General features: G+C 36.1%; 2 pseudogenes; both read right to left on the reverse strand.

Moving 5' to 3' along the window:
* Positions 1 to 13,809: 13,809 nt before the first annotated feature.
* LOC131313725 (pentatricopeptide repeat-containing protein At4g20770-like) lies at positions 13,810 to 16,653 on the reverse strand (annotated as a pseudogene).
* A 3,988-nt stretch (positions 16,654 to 20,641) lies between these two features.
* LOC131313894 (uncharacterized) overlaps positions 20,642 to 20,921 on the reverse strand; it is a 105,309-nt pseudogene continuing 105,029 nt past the window's right edge.

Consider the following 20,921-nt stretch of genomic DNA (forward strand, 5'->3'; position numbering starts at 1 on the left):
TAAGCTAAAAACTGCTCAAATCAAGCCATTTCCGGTCTTTTTTTTTGCTAATTTCTCGCGGGTACTTTTAAAATCACGTTCTGATCACATTGAGCGACTCGGATCATTAAAATTTGATAAGGAACTATGAGGTATTTTTTTAGGTATCTAATTAGTTGTCAGCGAAACCGCTATGGAGTGTGTGTGTGTATTTTTTTTTTTTTTTGAGCACACTAAATTATAGTTAATGATACTGTGTGGTAATGATTTGCGTGTTGTCAAATTAAATGATAGCAACAATACTCAAGATTAATTCTCCAATTTATCAAAATCGTTTTATAAAAACTTGAATGACTGGATTTAGTCTTGAAAAATTACCGTACCAAAATTCCTTTCATAGTTTGGCCACTCTGATTTCGTTTCCTGAGTCCACCACGGTAAAAAACCCTCATATGTTTGATTGTAGTGAATAGTGTTGAACTAAAGGCTTGTTTGATAACCTAAATTCAGTACTTAAAACTGAATCAATCAAGTAATAAGTGATTTAGTAGATTTGATAACCACATTTTATATTACTTAACAAATTAAGTACCACTTAAAATATAAGCTAAAAAGTTAAAAAAAATTAAGTAGTTTTGAACTACTTAATTCTGGCTGAATTTTTATGTATGTACTTAAATTCAACCAACATACTACCACCACAATCACTACCACCACCACCACTACCACCACCACCACCACCACCTCCACCACTACACCACCTCCACCACTCCTCTACCACCACATCACCACCACCAGCTCCACCACCACCTACACCATTCCACCACCACCACATCACCACCACCAGCTCAACCACTCCACCACCACCACCACCACTACCATCACTACGCCGCCACCACCGCTCCTACCACCGCTCCACCACCATCATCACCACCACTCCACCACCAATACCATCACTACACCACTACCACCACTCCCACGTACCACTCCACCACCACCACTACCAGCACTACACCACCACTTGACCATCTCCGCCACATCCGCCACCATCATCACCACCACCACCACCACCTCCACCACCATCGCCGCCACCACCTCCACCACCGCCACCACCACTTCACCACCACCATTCCTCCACCATTACCATAAGTATATTGTGACTGTTAGCAAATTAAGAGAGAATTAGAACAAAATTAATTCATCATTTTTTTAATTCAGTACATAATATATTTATCAAACAGTTTTTCAGCTTAAAAATTTCAGTATTCAGCTTTCAGTTTCAGTTTTATCAAACACACCCTAAGAATTGTATACATATCTGGAGAAAATTTTTCAGTGCCGTGTGGGTACCACATCACTTGGTTGACGTGATGCCCGAGCGGGTACATTCGAGTTGTCCAAAAGTGTATTGGACGATCCAGATTGAAACACTCCCTCTTCTTTTTCTTTCTCCAAATTTAAATCGTCCAAAACCTAAATGGACGGCCCAGATGTACTGAGCGGACACCAGAATTAACTCAGCCTATCTAGAAACTAGTATAGGGTTACTTTTATTTGAAATGAAGGACATCTCTTTGATGACCAGAGCCATTGGCCAATGCTAGGTGCCACAACCACCAAGCTACCGTAAACCAGATAAAAAGGAGAGCACAACTGTGATCATTTTAATTAGTCACTGTTGAGTTGCACAGAAAGACTGAAAAAATAAAAAAAAAATATTTTTTTATGTGTTTAGTTACCAAAAAAAAGTTATGAGATCCAGATCTTTAACTTTTTTTCACTAAAAAATACTTTCCTGTAAAATAAATATTGTCAAAACAAAAAAATAATAATTTTCCTGCAAGATTCTTTGTAACACATACAAGGAATTTCACGCAAGAAATTTTATTTTTTCACTTCGCTTCACTTTGTTCTAGGAATTTATTTTCACGCAATATTCTTCACAACTGGACAGATGGCTGAGCCTGAGAGGGTGACTCAACTATAAATGGGCACAAAAAGTGGAGTTGGTTTTTAATATGGAGAAATGATAAAAAGGAGAGCACTAAATCTCGTGCAAGAATCAGAAGGCCTTCCCCCACCCCACCACTACCCCAACTGTCAAGTTGAGAACTCATATATAGATAGACCCTCCCTAACCTAATAAATCACAATTACTTTCAACAAAAGCTGTTTTCATCAAACAACTTTTAAATAAACTAATCAATTTCCAAAAAAGTAAGGGCTTGAAGGCATTAAACACAAAAAAAAAAAACAATATACAAATCAACTCAAATGAAATAAATCATCAACTTCCGTACAACCAATGACGTGTCCCTCTTCCTTTTTTTTTAATCATATGATGTGTCCCGTTGCCTTCCGCCATTTATTACTCCCCGTCTCGATTTTTTAGCCCATTCTTTTGAAGTCCGTATCACTTTTCAATTGATTATATTTTGCAATCTATAATTTTTTAGGTGTTTTTAAAAATATCGTTTAAAAGAGTTTATTGAAATCTATTAAATAAGATTCATATTGCATATAAACAATATTACCAATTACAAGTTATAGTTATTTTTTTATCTGATTAGGATAAAACGAGGAACAAAAGAATGAAACGGAGGTGGAGTAATTAACTTATTAATAGCAATATTATAATTTATAGTGGAAGGTAGGAGTACCATTTTGATGGGCCATTTGAAGCAGCAGAAGCCCCCTCTGGGATGGGGATAATTCCAATTTCCATGGCTACCTACCACAAATGCACTAATGATGCAGTATATGAGGCCCATTTTGAGGTCCTATATAAATGATTCAAGTCATTTATTAATTTTAAAATAAATTTTGAAATGGCATTACATCAAATGAGCTCAATCGAATACTTGTAAATGCTTGATTTGATATGTTCAACTTTTCTTAAAACTTCATTTATAATTCTTGAATTGAAGCCTTGCTCTCCTCAGTTTTTTTGGGTTTTTCGTGTGTGTTCTTATTCGATTTTTTTCGCGTTTGGTAGTCTCACATCAAATTTTTGAAGATAATTGATTCGTCTCGACGAGAGGAATCTCCGAACATCAAAAAAAATTTACTTTTACCCAAATATTTTCAAAGACTGGTTTTTTGGTCTCTATCTCGGATATTTCCAAAAATCTTTGGGTAAAAGTAAAAAAAAGTTTATTTTTCCGATTCCTCTCGTTGAGATGAATGAATAATGCACAAATGTTTGGCGCAAAACTAACGAATGCGAAGAAAATTCAAAACAAGCCTTGAAACTGTGGATTAAGAATTTATAGTTAGTTATATATTTCGAAGAACCCAAAAAAAAAATTATGGTTATCTAATGGGGCCGATATTTTGCAAGACCATTAGAAAAATTAGTTTAAAATTATTGAACGCCTCAAATCATTTGTGTAAAATCTTAAGTGAGCCCAACTCATACACCACACTGATCTGTGCACTACTGGTACATTTTTCTCCGGTTCCAATAGTCAGGTTCCTGTGATCCGCTCATATAGAAGAACTTATTATTTGGGCACGCACATATTATTTATGTAGGCATATCTAGATGTACGCATTCTGAGAGTAGTATTTAGACGGAGGCGGATTCTCTGCGGTTGCAGTCCAACTACAGAAAGTCCCTGCAGTTCAATTACAGCCATTCATCTTTACATCCAACGGTCCAAACTTTAAAAAACTTTTTTTTTTGAGAAAAATTAAACTTATAGTGAATTGACCGTTAAAAATATCATCCGACGGTTACGAACACTCCAACTGTACCTCTGCAGTCCAAACATGGGCTGCAGACAAGCCTAGTGCTATGTAGACATACATATTTACGGAGGAGGAGCCCGGAACAGGTGCGTATTCTACATTCTAACGAATTTTTATTATAGAAGACTATAATTTATAGTGAATCGACCCGTTTATTTTTGCAAAACTTGACGTGAAGATCTTACGTAAGAAAAATGAGGTGATAAATCAACCATCAGCAGTATTTTTTATTGGATTACATTCATCTTACAAAAATGAAAAGTGTGAGTGTCATTGAGGGTCCGATCTCCTCTGTCCCGAAAACCCTTGTGCCTCTGTGCCGAGGGATTTTCCGACCGTTAAATTGTGTGATTTTGTTTTTATGTTTTAAATCCAACGGCCGAAAAATCTATCAGCACAGACACACAGAGATTTTTGGCACAGAGGATCCTGCTTTGTCTGCTTCACCATTGGGACCATTCATTTTGTAGAATAGATGAAGATTGGTCAAATAGAATCTAATCAACCTGAATTTTTGGATGTGTGAATTGTTTAGATTATTAGTAAAATGGAGGCCATTGTAAACTTCTTTTTAGTCTAATTATTCTACTCCTAATTTGATCGGAAAAGAGCCCGGTCTCTTCAACTATACAAATATTATTGATATAATCTCAGGTGGAAATGGTCAACAATAAGATGCAAAATTCTTGGTTGAATGAGTAAATATGTCACCTTACTCGATTCCTCAAATCCCCCCTACGTCAGTTGAATGACAAATCAATGAGATATATGGTGATTTTTCTATCAACTTCTTAGTTCAATAAGAATAAATATCGATCTAATGAGATTATACATGTTCTTCACTACTATTAGTTTCGTCAAATAAACATGATCTATAAAATTATCGTGTACCTCAATAATTGGTTCGTCGAGAATACGCTCGGGTTATATTATTATACTATATCTATCCATTTTCATAGGAGCCGCCAAATAATTTACTTGTGGGGCATGTCTCCTTCGTATGATCGGTAATGTCTGATTGACCTGATTTATTATTCACCACCTGAACACAAAATAAGATGGTCCTTCTCAAAAGCCACCACAACCCTTCTGTTCACCATGCTGTACGCAGAGCCCATTGTTTTGCTGCCATGGTAGTGGATGGGCCTATACAAAACTCAAGTGTACTTTAGCGTTGGACCACATACTATTTTTTTGGTCCTCTATAGCTATTTGTGATACAACGGGACTCCAGTTTGCATTTTGTGGGTCCATGTAGGGCCCACGTCGATGATCGAAACCATTGATCACGTACATCTCAACGAGACGAGTGACCATACCAAAAATCATGTTCATCAGAACACATTATTTGTTAAAAATGGAGTTGGGACACACTGTATAGGAACCCGTTGGTTGCAAGTTCATATATTCCAATCAGGTATCAATACATATTCGATGATCAAAATTTTTAGTATGGTAACTCGCCTTAATAAGATCTACATAATGAACGGTTCCGATCATCAACATGGGCCTTTTATGGGCCCATAAAATGCAAACTGGAGGGGAGACTGGAGGATAAGAGGCGGGAGGGGAGCCAAGTTCGATACAACGACGTCATTTTCATTTCTTTTTGATGGCTAAGAACGAAAAGGCCACGTCAGTGACAGGTAAAGAAGACATAATTCTTTTCAGTTATTTTTATAATTCCCAAACTTTTGGTCCTTATCTGTAATTTTTCAGTAATTTATAATTGATAATGTTGGAAATTGTCCCACATTGGTTAAATATAACCTCCAAATCTAGTATATGAGTCTGGGCGGCCCTCTATTAATTGTCAATTGATTTTGAGTTAGATGGTTTAACATGGTATCAGAGTTAGGTTTTCAAAGGTTTTTTCCCTTTTGTTTGTGTCATAATTGTATTTTGTTTCGTTGTGATCCGTGTGCTCGATCCGGATCTTGGGGTCGCACGTGAGGGGGAGTATGCGGCCTTTCCTCATTGCCAATTAATTTTAAGTTGGATGCTTTAACAGATCGTACGCGCAATAAACTAATTAAATTTTCCCCCATCTCGGATCTTCCAATAATTAATATTCGATGAGCATCTCTAGCAAGGGATATGCTTCAATGATCTTCTTTAGGCCTTTGGTTTTCTATTTACTCCTGTTTATTGTGAATAAAATCCTATTTTCCAAACTAGAAAAATATCATTCGCTCTCACGTAACATATGGTAGTAAAAATAAATAAAAAAAATTGTGGGTGTTGCAGAAAAAACTTGTGCATACCGTTAATATTTGCTTTAATTTGAAAAGCAAAGAAAATGATTTTATTTGTATCCATTATTCGAGGACAAATTAAATCATTTTTTCCATTTTCACTGTATATATGCGTGTCTTTAATTACTACTATTTGTTATAAATAACTGAGCCATATATGTCCTTTCATTATTAATCCCATAAAAGACCGAGCCTTATGAATATTTGGATTGCAAATGGCATGGCAAAATGTTATAAATAAATTCAAGTGGTGTACTACAAACAAAAGTGATATATATTTATATCTTATAGTATGAGGGAAAATGACGCTTTAATTTCAAATATATGACACCAGATAACATGTACTAATATTCATACGAAACAAACTTGCGTGATGAAACAATTCAGATTATTTTTTGTCAAACGATAAAATCAAGTTGTTAGGTTCATTCCAAGCACATGGTATACACATTTTGGAAGTGTGTGCTCAATTTTTTTTAATTTTGTGTGTGACATAGGATTATTTATATATAGTGACAATATAATATAAAAGGTGTGGGGGGGGATTAAGGTGGTTGTACTATGATTCTTATCCAAATCATGGTAATGTTCCCCACACCAATTACCAGAAAAAAGAAATCATTAAATTAAGTGAACGTACTTTTTGTTAAATTTGCTTGCTCGGGTCGGGCATGTTCACCTAATTCCAAAGCTTCAATCACTTGCCGGGTAAAAAGAAGCCAACTTTATAATATTCCAAAAATATACAGTAGGTTTTAGTATATTTTATTTATTTGCACAACTACAGGCAGGCAGGCTGTATAGCAGTGCAAATTAAGAAGACGTACAGGTGGAAGATGCGAAAAAGTTGGTGAGAACAGGGTGGGATTTTTGTGACATGTGTGTGTAGTGTAGATTTTAATGAATGAGAAATTATTCAAGTGTTACGTTCTTTTCTATGATTTTTTGGTAGAGAAGTAGACATGCAAGAAAACCCGAAACACAAAAATAAAATAAAATAAAATTTAGGAAAACAATTTTTACAATCTCTTTTTGGTGCAGTATAATTGAGGATCTATACGTCATTTTAGAGTGTTGGTAAGGCTCTTGAGTCTATATAAGTAGATATGTCGTAGGTGTCTTATTTGAGATTAAATTATTTCCGCCTTAGGTGAAAAATTTCAAGTTTTCATCACCGTTATTTATGGGCCCACTGTACAATTATTGAGGTAATTTGAATCGTTCATTTTGTTAGATCCGCAAAGTAAAATATTTATGTGAAAAATCAACTTGATTTAGACATCGATAGATATGTCAAAAATTGAATTTTAATGTGTAAAATAGACAATCTAAATCTTTAAAGGTACACTATCCATGTTGGTATAATTTATAAACCAAAATTCAATTTTTGATATACCTATCGATATCCGATCAAGCTGATTTTTGTGTGGTTCCTACAAGATATGAACATTAAGATCAATGCAATGAAGCACAATAGAGACCACAATAGGTGGCGAAAATCGTGGATTTTTCATCTAATGTGGAAAGGATTTAATCTTGTCTCATTTAGTTAGTTTTTAACTTTTTGGAAAAATGACGGCCAATGACGTGTTTAATAATTAATACCCGCTTAGTACATTTTCAGCATTAACAAATGTTCTCAGCATGTCCTTAACGGGTATTAATTTTTAAAACACGTCCTGGACCATCATTTTCCCTAACTTTTTACTGTATCATTTTAAGACGATATTTGAGGGACCGCGGGTTGTTGTAGCAACGAGGATTGATTGGCTAGAAAACTACAACTCCTTGACACTGCACCGTTTTAGAGCCAAGAAGTCTAACACAAATAATCTAAGTTGTTCTAAATTTTAAAATAATTATTAGAGGAGTCTTGTAAAAAAATCAGCTTAATTAAATAATTGTAAGTAATTAATCTAATTTTTTTATAATTTTTTATTCAGAATTTAGGATCCTGGATATTGAATGAGTTTTGAGGAAAGATTAGACAATTATGTGTTCGGTATTCTCATGATCTGAACTGCAAGTATTGTAGGGCTTGTTGATAAAAGTATTCATTAAAAAAATATCTTGATTGGATATCGATAAGTATCAAACCGGTTCATATTTTGGAAAATAATCTTTGCATTTTGATGCGATTTTCGATCAAGATATATACACACACATATTTTTTTATAAATACACTTTTCAACCAGCCCTACAATATCTGTGGTACAAATCACGGGAATACCGAACACTAGACAAACAAATTTTCAACTTTTGTTCAAACCTCATTAAGTATTCAGGATTTTAAATTCTGAATAAAAAATTTGAAAGATTGAATTAATTAATTATAATTATATAATTAAGCCAATTTTTTTCCGACAGCATTTGAGTAATTATTTAAAATTATTCAACGGATCAAATTAATTAACGAAAATGATTGTCGGTACCGAAATCGTAGGGACGGCCGCGCCGGGCCGTCTCCGGCCACCGGACGGCCGATCCGAGCCGTCCAAAAATTCTAAACAAAAACCGAGGGGGCCGACGCGAGAATCAATGGCATCCGAGGTGTGTAGGGTGCTTGATCTGGCACCCTTTTTTCATATATATATGTATATATGTGTGTATATACATATATTCACGAAAAAAGGGTGCTCGGATCAAACACCCTGCACACCTCGGATGCCATTGAATCTCGTGCCGGCCCCCTCGTTTTTTTTTTAAAGAATTTTTGGACGGTTCGGATCGGCCGTCCGGTGGCCGGAGACGGCTTCGGCGCGGCCGTCTCTACGATTTCGGTACCGACCCCTGTAGCACTGCTCCCTAGCAGAAAGTCTGTCCACACAGATATTACATGTACAGATTGTGCACAAATTTTTTTATAGGGCCCACCAAAGGTTCCACACAAACGATCCAAGTTGTTCATTGAATGTAAAACACTTTTTTAAGGGTCTCTAAGAAAAATCAGCTTAATACGATACTTATAGGTGCTCGATCCAATTATTTAACTTTTCATTTTCTTGAAATCTCAATGAAAGTTAGATAATTGGGTTGAGAACTTATATGTATAGGATTGAGCTGATTTTTTATAGGAATTCTTGAAAAAGTGTTTTACATTTAATGAACGGCTCGAATCATTTTTGTGAGACCCATGCTAGACCCCACAAAAAAATCTGTCCACAATCTGTACACTTTTATCTGTGTGGGTAGACTGGTTCCCCCCAATCCTCGCCTACAAGGACCCGGGATCCGCTGGGTTGTGGGCTGCCTGTAGCGATGCTAGCTGCCAACAGTAGTGCCCGAAAGCTACGCCTTTTTTGGGGCGAAGGCAGCCACTTTTGCCTTTCTCCTATATTTCTCTTTCTCGTGTGCGAGCAGGGTACGAATGGCTACTTGGGGTCCGTTTTGAAATTTCACACAAATAATCCACGTCATTCAATAGTTTTAGAATAATATTTTGAATGATCTGCTACAATATCATCTCAATCAAATAATTGTAATTTGTAAGTAAGTGATCTAATCTTTCATTTTTTTTTTATTCAAAATGTAGGATCCTCAATACCAAATGAATTTTGAAAAAAAGTTCGACAATAATATGCCTGATCTCCCAATAATCTGAATTGCCGATATTTTATGACTAATTGAGAAGAGCATTCATTTAAAATTATATTAATCGGACATCAATAAATATCAAAACGGTTCATATTTTTAGAATAATATATTTTACGTTTTAATACATATCGAGGACCAATTAAACCCCCGGAACATCATAAATATCCCTCGACGAAAAATTAATCAGTGCCCTAGGTGCAAGAATATATGGCTCCCCAGTCCCAGCTTTTATATATCACGGTTCCGGCTGTAATGCTTCAAAGTGGTATGGGAGCATGATACTTCCATTAGTAAATGGCATTGGTATGTATGGCCATATAACGTAGTTCATGCTCCCATTAATAAATGGTATGTATAGCCATATATAATGGAGTAAGTGTAATCATATAGTAATACAGTAAGTGCAGTCATATAGTGTGGTCATATAATGTAACTAGCGCATATCCGTGCCTGAAAGCACGGCTCGAGCGCATGCCCGTGTCTAAAGGCACAGCTCGAATAATCAGCAAATGCAAACAAATACTGAATTCGGGTGCAATTTATCAACTCCCAATCCAACAAATTCAACTATGCAAAAAACAATAACTTATCATATCCATTGGCATGGTTAACTTGAATAAGCAAATAAAGAACAAAAAAAAATTTCAATCCCTAACTTTTGCATACACAAACTCAAACGCATAAAACTTGATCCAATAAAAAAAACTCCATCTAAAAATAAAAAAAGATACACATCAACGAAAATGCGTACCTCGAGGAGATATCTAAAAATATGCCACATTCACAAAAAAAAAAGCCAAATGATAAAAAGAGGACACAAAGGGTATCTTTAAAAGAGTCTGTTCACAAACACAACTAACGTCGAACGTGTCCAAACATCCTCACCATAACTGTCCAAAACATCTTTGTATCAATTTCTACATGTCTTTGAAAAATTGTTGGTTCACATGATTCCAGTTTGGCGATAGAAGTTCTACTATTTTTCATATATAAGATATTGTTCACTTATATTTTCTCCAAGCTTTTGCAAGGAACAAAATTTTTAACTGGGAAGCCCTCCTTCTGACGTTTAGTTTTAAAATTGTGTACAACATTCAACACAACTAAGTGATTACTATGGCACAAACGTAGTAAGTGTAATCATATAGTAATACAATAAGTGTAGTCATATAAAATATAAAGTGTTCATATTATATAGATATTTGTATCTATCTAATATAGTAAGAGTTGCCTCAATAAATTGTATGTATAACTAATTTATGTGGTAAGTATTATTGCGGATTTTTTTTTTGCAAGAAAATCACAAAATCATCATGCTTTCAGCAAATTCAATTTACTTTTTGTGAATAGTTTTGATGTAATGGTTGTGACTTTTCTATTTTTCAATCTGACGATCCATATTTAATGAGTGTATCATGCTTCCATACCACTTGAAAGTTGGGAGCAAGATAGAAGTTTTGCACATTCATGTGTTCTCCTCCATCACAAAATGTAACGTGAATGTGCGGTCGTAATAGGGACATGCATCCACTTATCCCTGCCCTTGCCCCTCGGGGGCACTGGATAATCTCTCCGTCGTCTCAACGGTTGGGGGTTGGGTTGTGGGTCAGACAAACTAACACGTTCGAGAGAGTACTATTTTAAAGGAGAGGCACGTGTCAGGGGATGAGTGAGGGCTGAGGCGTGTATAAGCTACCAATGCGTTTATTAGGCTGGCTTCTCGATCAACGGGCAGAGCACGTGTCACGGTCTTCGTGATGCACCATAGAAAGGAGATACTTCACTCCTCACTACTTCACTACTACTGTTAAGAACTGTGCTACGCACACAGCAATCTGTGCACAGATTTCGTGGTGGGGTCCTCCACGAGTCCCACACAAATCATCCGAGCCGTTCATTAAATGTAAAACATTTTTCAAGGGTTCTTGTAAAAAATAAACTCAATCTAATACCTATAGGTGCTACATCCAACCATCTTACTTTTCATTCAAATTTTTGAATAATGAAAAGTTATATGATTGGATCGAGTACCTACAGGTATCGGATTGAGATTATCTTTTACGGGGACCCTTGAAAAAATGTTTTACATTTAATGAACGGCTCGGATAATTTTTGTGGGACCCGTGGTGGGCCCCACAATACAATCTGTGCACAGATTATATGTGTGTAGACTTTCTGTACTGTTAATTGGTGTGAGAGAGAGCCTGCCTTTATTTGATGCTTCTATGCCTTCTTTTTTTAACCACTTGTTTATTTTAGAAAAAATAAATCTAACCCTTTCTTTGTTTATGCTTCTCACTCTTTTTTTTAATCAATACACAGAACCATGAACCATCTCACGAAAATTAGCAGAACCATGTTGTTGTTTTTCCCTTTTTTATATATTTTTATATTTTTTTATATCAATCTGAAGTTGCCAAAGTGTGTGCAACTACATTCGCCAATCTAAGAATAAAAAGAAAATAAAAATCCTAAACCGATCGACTTTGAGGCAAATATCTTCGATAACAACTTCCACTTCCGCAGAGCAAGAGCACACGTTGATGGTAAGTCAATCCAACTGATCATTGGACCACCATTGTCATTGCCTTGCTTCATCAAAGGACCATCACAGCCACTTTTACTGAAACCTAAAACGACATTCTCTCCAGCATCCCTGGGAGAATGTCAACCTAAAACCACACCATATCTAAACCCAATGTAGCAGGTCCAAGGCTAAGCAGAAGAAGAATCCCGAGGAGTTTTGGCGTTGTGGCAGAGGCATGAGATTTAAGGGCTTGGACCCTCTTATGTCTTAGGTTCAACTCTCATTGTCAAGCTATCTTGAGGCCACCTCACGTCTGTGCATAATTGTGTGAAACGAATGTGGGAGAGCTTGTATGGATTAATTCGAGGTTTGCGCAAGCTGCCCTGCACAACCGCACAAGAAAAAAAATAAGAGGAAGAAATCCTGAAAGATTTTGCTGATGAGCCAAAATGAACAACCAACAAGCAAAGAGCCAAATGAGATGATTGAGGAAACAGAAGGAAGCATTCCATGAAAAAAGAAAAATGATCAATAATCAATGGCAGTTCAATCAGCTTATTAATAATCAATAATAGCATGTCAGAGACAAATTCCTGAGAAAATCATTAATCATGCGTCTCAATAAGATATTCTTGAGAATCAGCATCTTAAGGCCACCAATTACCTGGCCCTAGACCTCCCCCCCTATGACGAAAAGGCATACAAGAAGGAATAAAATAAGTAAATATACACATTGAAATTGGTAGAACTGTGGCTCATATGTTAAGTATGAAGAGATACTAAAGAGTTTAAGAAAGAAGGCTAGATGTTGGAGTGTAATGGAGTGGAACGACGGCATCTGGCCCATCACCGAAGATCTAGTGAAAGTAGACTGGGCTGAAGGCCCAAGTGTTTCGTAATTGGGGGGCTACGCCCCCCGCGGTATGGTACGGTACCGTATAAGAGTATTTTTGGGATATAGGCCAAATCCAGTTAGGGTTAGAATAGAGTAGGTATAAATACTCAATGTTGTAAACCCTATTCCATATTGTGATAATAAAGAACAGTAGTCGCTTTCGCTCCCATAGATGTACCCGATTTTGGAGAACCACGTATATCTCTGTGTTGATTTCTTTACTGTTTATACTCGTATATTGTGCGTGTGTGTGACGATCCTAACAGAAATAAAAATAGTATTTGAGAATCACGTTTCACTTTTGTAACCTCTAACATAATTTGAGTCATAATGTAGCATCTTGTGCCCCTTTTCGAAGCATGGCTAATAAAGGATGGAAAGAGACTTTGTTATGACTGTTGAAAGACCTCAAAATTGATACTATAAGAACACTAACCACATATGTTGCTTGTTTAGAAGACATTGGAAATGCAGAATAGCTGCACAATTATTGGGACAACGTTCTCTTTGCACTAAACTTAAAGGCTGTCCAGTGTTTCATTGGTCATAACAAAGACTCGAGGCATGAAAATCAAGCACCTAAAGAAACAGATTTAGATGTTACTCAGTTATGAGGCTTTGTTCCAGTAACATTCTTATCTGTAAGGGGGTACTTGGTATCGCATGAAGATTATAACACCCAAATCACACCAATGAAGAACATTAATACGCAAAATTTAGAGGCATTGATTTCGAGCTCACTTTAATCAGTGCAAAATCAAGGTTTTCATCAAATAGAAGAAGGAAGAACAATGTTGTTTAATGTACCTCCCCAGATGGCATTTGGCCGCATTGTGGTTCTGCAATAGAATCAATCATCTTTTGACATATAGAAGCAGGGCCGACAAATGAGGAATTTTTTTTTTGTCTCTGAGTTGGCGTATGAGTCGTATCATCCATCAAAGCAAGGTATTCAAATATTTGCAGCTTCGAATTTATCAACCACCATCCAAAAATCCTCATCCACGTCAAAGACTTCCATTCTGTTCTTGGGTTCAACCCAGCTATAACCTGGATTCTTTGATACCTTCTTATCACCCATCATTTTCCTAAAAACCTTTGCTTCTTTCCATCTCCCCAAAGAAGAGTACATATTGGCAAGAAGCACATAAGGGGCAGAGTTTTGCGGGTCCAGACGAAAAAGCTCCTTTGCTGCTCTTCTAGCTAGGCTCACATTAGCATGAACCCGACAAGAACTAAGTAAAACTTCCCATACAATAGGATCATCTTTGTATGGCATTCTATCTATTAGTACTTCTGCTTCATGGAATCGACCAGCACGTCCCAGAGCATCTATGATGCATGTGTAGTGATCCAAAAGTAGGTCCACAACATGTTCAAGCTTCATCGAATTGAATATTTCGATCCCCATATCAACTAGTCCTGAATGGCTACACGCAGTTAGAACAACAACAAATGTAATTTCATCAGGTTCCTCACCTGATACAATCATGTCTTTATATACACTAACAGCCTCTTCACCACATCCATTTTGTGCATATCCATGGATCATCTCATTCCAAGTAACAGTATTTTTCAAGGGCATCTCATCAAAATATTCCCTGGCTCCATCTACATCACCACATTTACAATACATATTAATCAGAGCACTCCCCACATATGCATCAGTCATTTATCCATCTTTTGCTATCTGGGCATGAATTTGCCTCCCTTGAGACAAAGCTGATAGATTTGCCCAACAACTCAAGATGATAGCATAAGAGAATTGGGTGGACAACAGCCCCTTTCCTAGCATTTTCTTAAATAAAGAGAAAGCTTCCTTGTCTAGTGAATTCAGTGACAAACCTGCTATCATAGAATTCCAACAGGCACTATCCAATTCCAGCATGTTATTGAAAATACATTTTGCTGTCTCTATTTTATGGCATTTTGAATAAATGCCAATAAGTCCGCTGACAAGACATATATCAGTATGAAACAAAGCCCTTAGTGAGTAAGCATGGACCTGTTTTCCACCCTCCAGAAGTCCTATTCCAGCACACGAGCTTGTGATAATAGCCAAAGTAGTACGATCAGGCTGGACCCCTCGAAACTGCATCTCTCTAAAAAGTTTTATTGCCTCTTTATGGTTTTTGTTCTGTGAATACCCTGAGAGTATGGCATTCCATGAACTCAAGCTTGGGCATACAATCCTATCAAATATTCGACGCCCAATTTCAATATCTCTAAACTTGACGCATGCTGCAAGCATATTGATGTGAGTGACCTCATCAGGTTCAAAACCCTGATGCAGCATCCCATGCATATAATCCATGGCCTTCTCAGTGTCATGATTCTGCCCGTACCCACCAATCATTATGTTCCAAGAAACAACACTAACTTCGGGTAAATTATTGAAAATAATCTCAGCACTCGTCATGTCTCCTTTCTTTGCATACATATCAAGCAATGAATTAATTAAGTGAAGATCTCTCTCAAAACCAAGCTTAACACTGAGGCCGTGTATTTGGTGCCCATGCATATTACTTGAAAAACCATAACCCTCACTAGTGATACCAAATTGTCCTCTTCTGTCTCTTGCACAAACACCCATAACACTCGACAGTGAAACGGAATCGATATGAATTCCTGTTCTATGCATTGTTCTAAACATACTAAAAGCCTCTTCAACCCGGTCACTATCTGCTAAAATTCCCATCATTGCTGTGAAAGAAACCTCGTTGGGTATGGGTAAGTCGCTAAATGCCCGAATTGAATCCTCAATGCACGTACACTTTGCATACATGCACAATAAAGCATTAGCCACAAACACATTTTTATCAAGACCAATCTTGATAGCAACCCCATGGCACTCCATACCACAATCCACATCCACCAATGCACCACAAGCACTGAAAACACTAGCCAATGTGAAATGGGTAGGCATACAACCTTCAAGATTCATCATGTGATAAACATCCATTGCTTCTTGCTCTAACCGACTTCGAGCTAAGGTGCTAATCAAAATGTTCCACGACATCGTGTTTCTTTCGGGTGTTGCCGCAAATACTTCACGCGCTTCTTTCAACTTGCTAGCTTTACAATACCCGTCTAACATTGCGTGCCAAGAATAAATGTTTCTCATCGGCATTTTATCGAATAGATGGCGTGCGGTAGGTATATCACCGCATTTGGTATAAAACTCAATGAGGCGGTTGGACAGGAAGGTGTCGGCTGAGAGGGCGTTACGGAGCATGTAGCCGTGGAGGATTTTGCCTGAAAGGTTGGCTTTCTTGTCTATACAGAACTGCAAGAGATTTGCCAAGTGCGTAAAGATGGCCTTGGTTTCCATTTTTAGTTGGTGAAAATCAGAGGCCAGATTTTATATTACAGCAAATGCGCCGACTTTATCCAGAATATCCAGTTTTATGGAAAATTTTCAGTCTTGATTTTTTCACACAATCCGAGGTTTGACATTTTTGTTGGGGTCTAAAACAATCTAAATCAGAGGTTAACTCGAATTGCCTGAAAACAGGTTTGACATAGCCCATAGGATCAATCCTTACATGCCGGTGGTTACTGGTTAGAGGGTCCAAGATAGAAATTTCTTGAAATACATGTGGGGATACTACAGTGGGTAATGGAGGGGAATCCACAAGGCTCGAACATTTGAAAGTTTTGGTGCATTCGAAAGCTTATGGGCTTTTTGCGTTCTTTATAAATTCTACTTAAATCCGTAAATTTTGTCCTTATTTAAATTTTGTTTGCATTGGTTAGTTTTGCGTTAAATTTTTATAGGTTATTGATTCGTCTCGACAGACAAAAGAAATAGAAAAAGTATTTTTTTTACTTTTACCCTAATATTTTGAGAAATAACCACTTATTAGCAAAAAAAAAGTCACTTTTTGGCTTAAAAGTGGTTATTTATCAAAATACTTGGGTAAAAGTAAAAAAAAAAAAATTACTTTTCCAATTCTTCACGTCGAGACGAATCAATAACCCAAAAAAGTTTGGTACGAAACTAACAAATGCAACAAAAATTCAAATAAGGACAAAATTTCCAGATTTAAGTTAAGTTCATAAGAACCTGGGGCGGAATCAAGATTTTACCCTAGTAGTGACAAAATGTATACTAAAAAAATAAAAAGATGTATTACAATATTAATAGTCATTGACTCCACAAAAAATTAAAATAATATAACAAAAATTATAGTAAATGATGTTTTTGCACATAGAGTACGAAAAAAATTAACTTTAATTTTGAGTATCGATAATGCCACTCCAAATTTTTAATGTCACTTCCCAAATCCCTATATGGATTTTTCAAATTGATAACCGCACCCCCTTTTTGGGAGTGACATTATAATTAAATTTCCTTAATTTTTTAGGATAAGTTGTTTTAGGGTTAGAGTGTGGAGTTTTTTTTTCCTTAATTACACATTATTATTTATATTATTTCACTTTGGCCCATTTAATTTAGTTTTGGAATAGTTTTTTGGATCCCCTTTCTTGAAAAAAGAAGAAGAAGATTTATGATTAGTATATAATAAAAATTAAGAAAAAAAACCTAGCAGTGAAGAGACTATATAAGATGGGGATAAAATTATTTTTTCGCATATAATAATTGCATTTTAAAAAATTTTTCTTGTCGTGACGGCCGCCGTCACTAGGCCCCCCTTGGTTCCATCCTTATGCAAATAAGCCAATTGGCCTATCTTTTTGTCTATATTCAATTTTTTTTTGCATTTGTTAGTTTTGTGATGTGATATTTTAATGTACTCGCAAGCGCACGAATCGTACCGAAGTATAGTAATGCAAGAGCGAGGTCGAACCCACAGGGACTTGGTGATTTTTTGTAGGAAAACTTAATAAGCTTAAATCGATTAGCCCTAACCTAGTTGACAAAATTGTGATTGATTTTTAAACTAAAAGTAAAAAGTAAAAACAATAAACTAAATTATCAAATATGAGAAAATTAAAGCTTCTTTTTAACCAAAGGAGAAAATACTAAGGTTTCGGAATCCACACCCATTAACTCGTATCATTATATATTCATGATCATTGACTTTACCCAAAATTTCTTCATGATAATCTGAAAGCTAATTCTGTTACCATGGAAAGTATCATCGTGAAAGTTCATCAAAAAGTCTAATGTTTGTTCCTCTGCGCTCGCAAGTATGAAACCGAATCATTAATTGTATCCGCTTTTAACAAATCACAATAAATATCCAGTTTTATAGTTAACAATGAAAATACAGCATTCAATGATAAAGACAATTCCAAATCATGAGAAAAACATGATTGAACTCATATTCAGAATTTATCCCTAACAATTGATTTGGAGTAAGAACAATTTAATCATAATCAAAACCGCATATTTGGGTAAAATCAAATCTCATAAATATATAAATAATAATCGTTAATGGGGCTTCATCCTCAACCCTAGTTGAAGAGTTTAGCCACTCATAAAGTCAAAACACATAATCATATCATAAAAGAACTCCATGAAAGCTTACAAAATTAAAGTAGTTATTTTTTTCTTCCCTAGACTCTTCTCTGCCGCTGCTCCTGTACGTGCCGAAGCTGCTGCCTTGCAATCTTCAAAATCCCAATTCTCTGATCCGTGGTGTCCCCTTTTTGAATCATATTGCCTTGATTATTTATAATGCCGAAAATTGCCGTAAAGAATTCGATTCCTTTTTGAACTCAATCTCCACGTTATTTAGTTTGCCTAATTGGCTACTACTAATATGGCTCTTTCCTTTAGTAGTTTAGATCACGTGCAAGCCATGGGTTGTAGTGCTGCCTTCTCCAAGGAATTAACTTTGATGCAATTGCTTGAGCAAAATAATAGATGACGAACCGCTAAGACTAATTCTTAATCCAACGGCCAAAACATAAAGTAGTTATCATCTTTTTCCTGCAAATTAATAATTCAGAGTAAAATGATCAAAAAGATAATAACTAGTCTAATTAAACACAATATAAAGAACTAACAATATACGATATAGGTATCTAAACATGTCAATATTTTGTGCTCATCAAATACCTCCAAACCTACATTTTGCTAGTCCTCGAGCAAAAGAAATAAAAATAAACAAAAGAACAAAAATTACTAACTAATCCTTTTTCGGAGGAGTCCGATTGCATTTAGCATATGCAACAAGCCTTTAAACCCCTAGGTTGCCCTAGTGGACGAGTTATAGTCTCGTGAGGGTTTGCCGTGAATATACCCACAAAATTCTTAAGAAGATGACACTCGATTAGAATTCCAAAACATAGTCTATGGCCTCTCAAAGTAATAGCGTGAGAATAACACAATTTAGAGGCAAGATATTTCATCCATTAACAAAGTTAAAGAAGTGAACATTCTAATCCGAATTAGCACAAAAACTGTTCCTCCCACATATATCTGGATAGAAAGAAATCACAAGGCATGCGTGTAAAGTGAAAAGTCACACAAAGATGTTCATTAATCTCGAAAACAATACACACACCTTCAATGCCTCAATACTCATCAAAATGCTTATATCAAATTATAGCCCCTCCCCTTTATTCATATATTTTTTTTTTCAAATTTTTTTTTTTTATATTTTTTTTTCTTGTGGTCGTGCAATGCCTTGGTCCCTTAAGCTTTCTAATTGACCCTTGTAGCGAGTTTTAGGCCAGTGACACCCAAACCAAATGGCTTTAGGGCACTAGATGTAGAGAACACCCCAACGGACTTAATCACTCAAGTCAAAAAGGCTACGAACCCAAGCTAACCACACATGACAATTGCGGAACTCTCCACTGTTTGACGCGAACACTCACTGCTTACTGAGGCAAGAGGCCCGGTTACTAAGTGAAAACCCGAAAAAGCATACTTTTTATTCTTTTTTTTTTTTTTTTTGTTCTTTCTTTTTCTTTTTCTTCTTTTTGGGGAAAGGACATTATGCATTTAAATAAGACATCTAACTCATACTGAGGCATCAAGAATATATGTACGGCACTCGAGGTCAATTTCAAATCTAAGTGTGATAGTGCTTGTGCAAAGGCATGTACAAGTAATTAATCGCTATCCAAACATAGGTGATACGAACGAACTAAGTGCCTCTCTTCAATACATGTGTTCACAAGTTTAACTAAACCAATGAATTCATATCAAGACTCCAACTTGGGCAATAAACAAACTAGCACAAATCAAGAACCAATAGCCATGTCGGAAATCATAATCAAGTATCCAAAATATTTTTTTTACTCATTTTTATCTTCTTCTTTTTTTTAAGAGAAACAACAAAAAATGGTTGACTACGGAGTCTATGCATTGAACAGACATAAATAATAAGTGAACCCTCCCCCAAACCTAAATGTGACAGTGTCCTCAATGTCATGAATGCAAGCGCTTATAAAATAGATTGTAACATAAAAGTGAGAAAGGATAGGATACACCTGATAAGCGCGATAAGACTGAACTATGTGACTCCTGCAAAAGAAATTATGGGAACACAAGAAAAGAAAAGAAAGCACTAACCAGAAGTAAATAAATTAAGTCAAAACGCTTTTTTTTAGCCTACAAAAGTTGAATAATAAAAAATAATAATAAGAGAAGATAAAATATTACTATAATCGAGTACTATACAGTAGCATACAAAGATGACTAAAGTTGCGTAGACTAAATGGTCAATCTTGATAAACAGGATCCTCCAAAAGGATTTCCTCTACTTCCGGACTTATCAATTCTATAAACGGTTTCAACCGCTGCCCGTTCACTTTGGACACGAAACCATCTTTAGGATTCTCAATTTCAACTGCCCCATGCGGATAGCTAGTACGAACGATAAAAGGGCCGGACCATCGAGAACGAAGTTTGCCTGGGAATAAATGCAAACGAGAATTATAAAGAAGGACTTTTTGACCAGAAGTGAAAGATTTTCTTAAAATATTTTGATCATGGACCCTT

Source organism: Rhododendron vialii, chromosome 13a (assembly GCF_030253575.1).
Source record: "Rhododendron vialii isolate Sample 1 chromosome 13a, ASM3025357v1".
Lineage (NCBI taxonomy): Eukaryota > Viridiplantae > Streptophyta > Magnoliopsida > Ericales > Ericaceae > Rhododendron > Rhododendron vialii.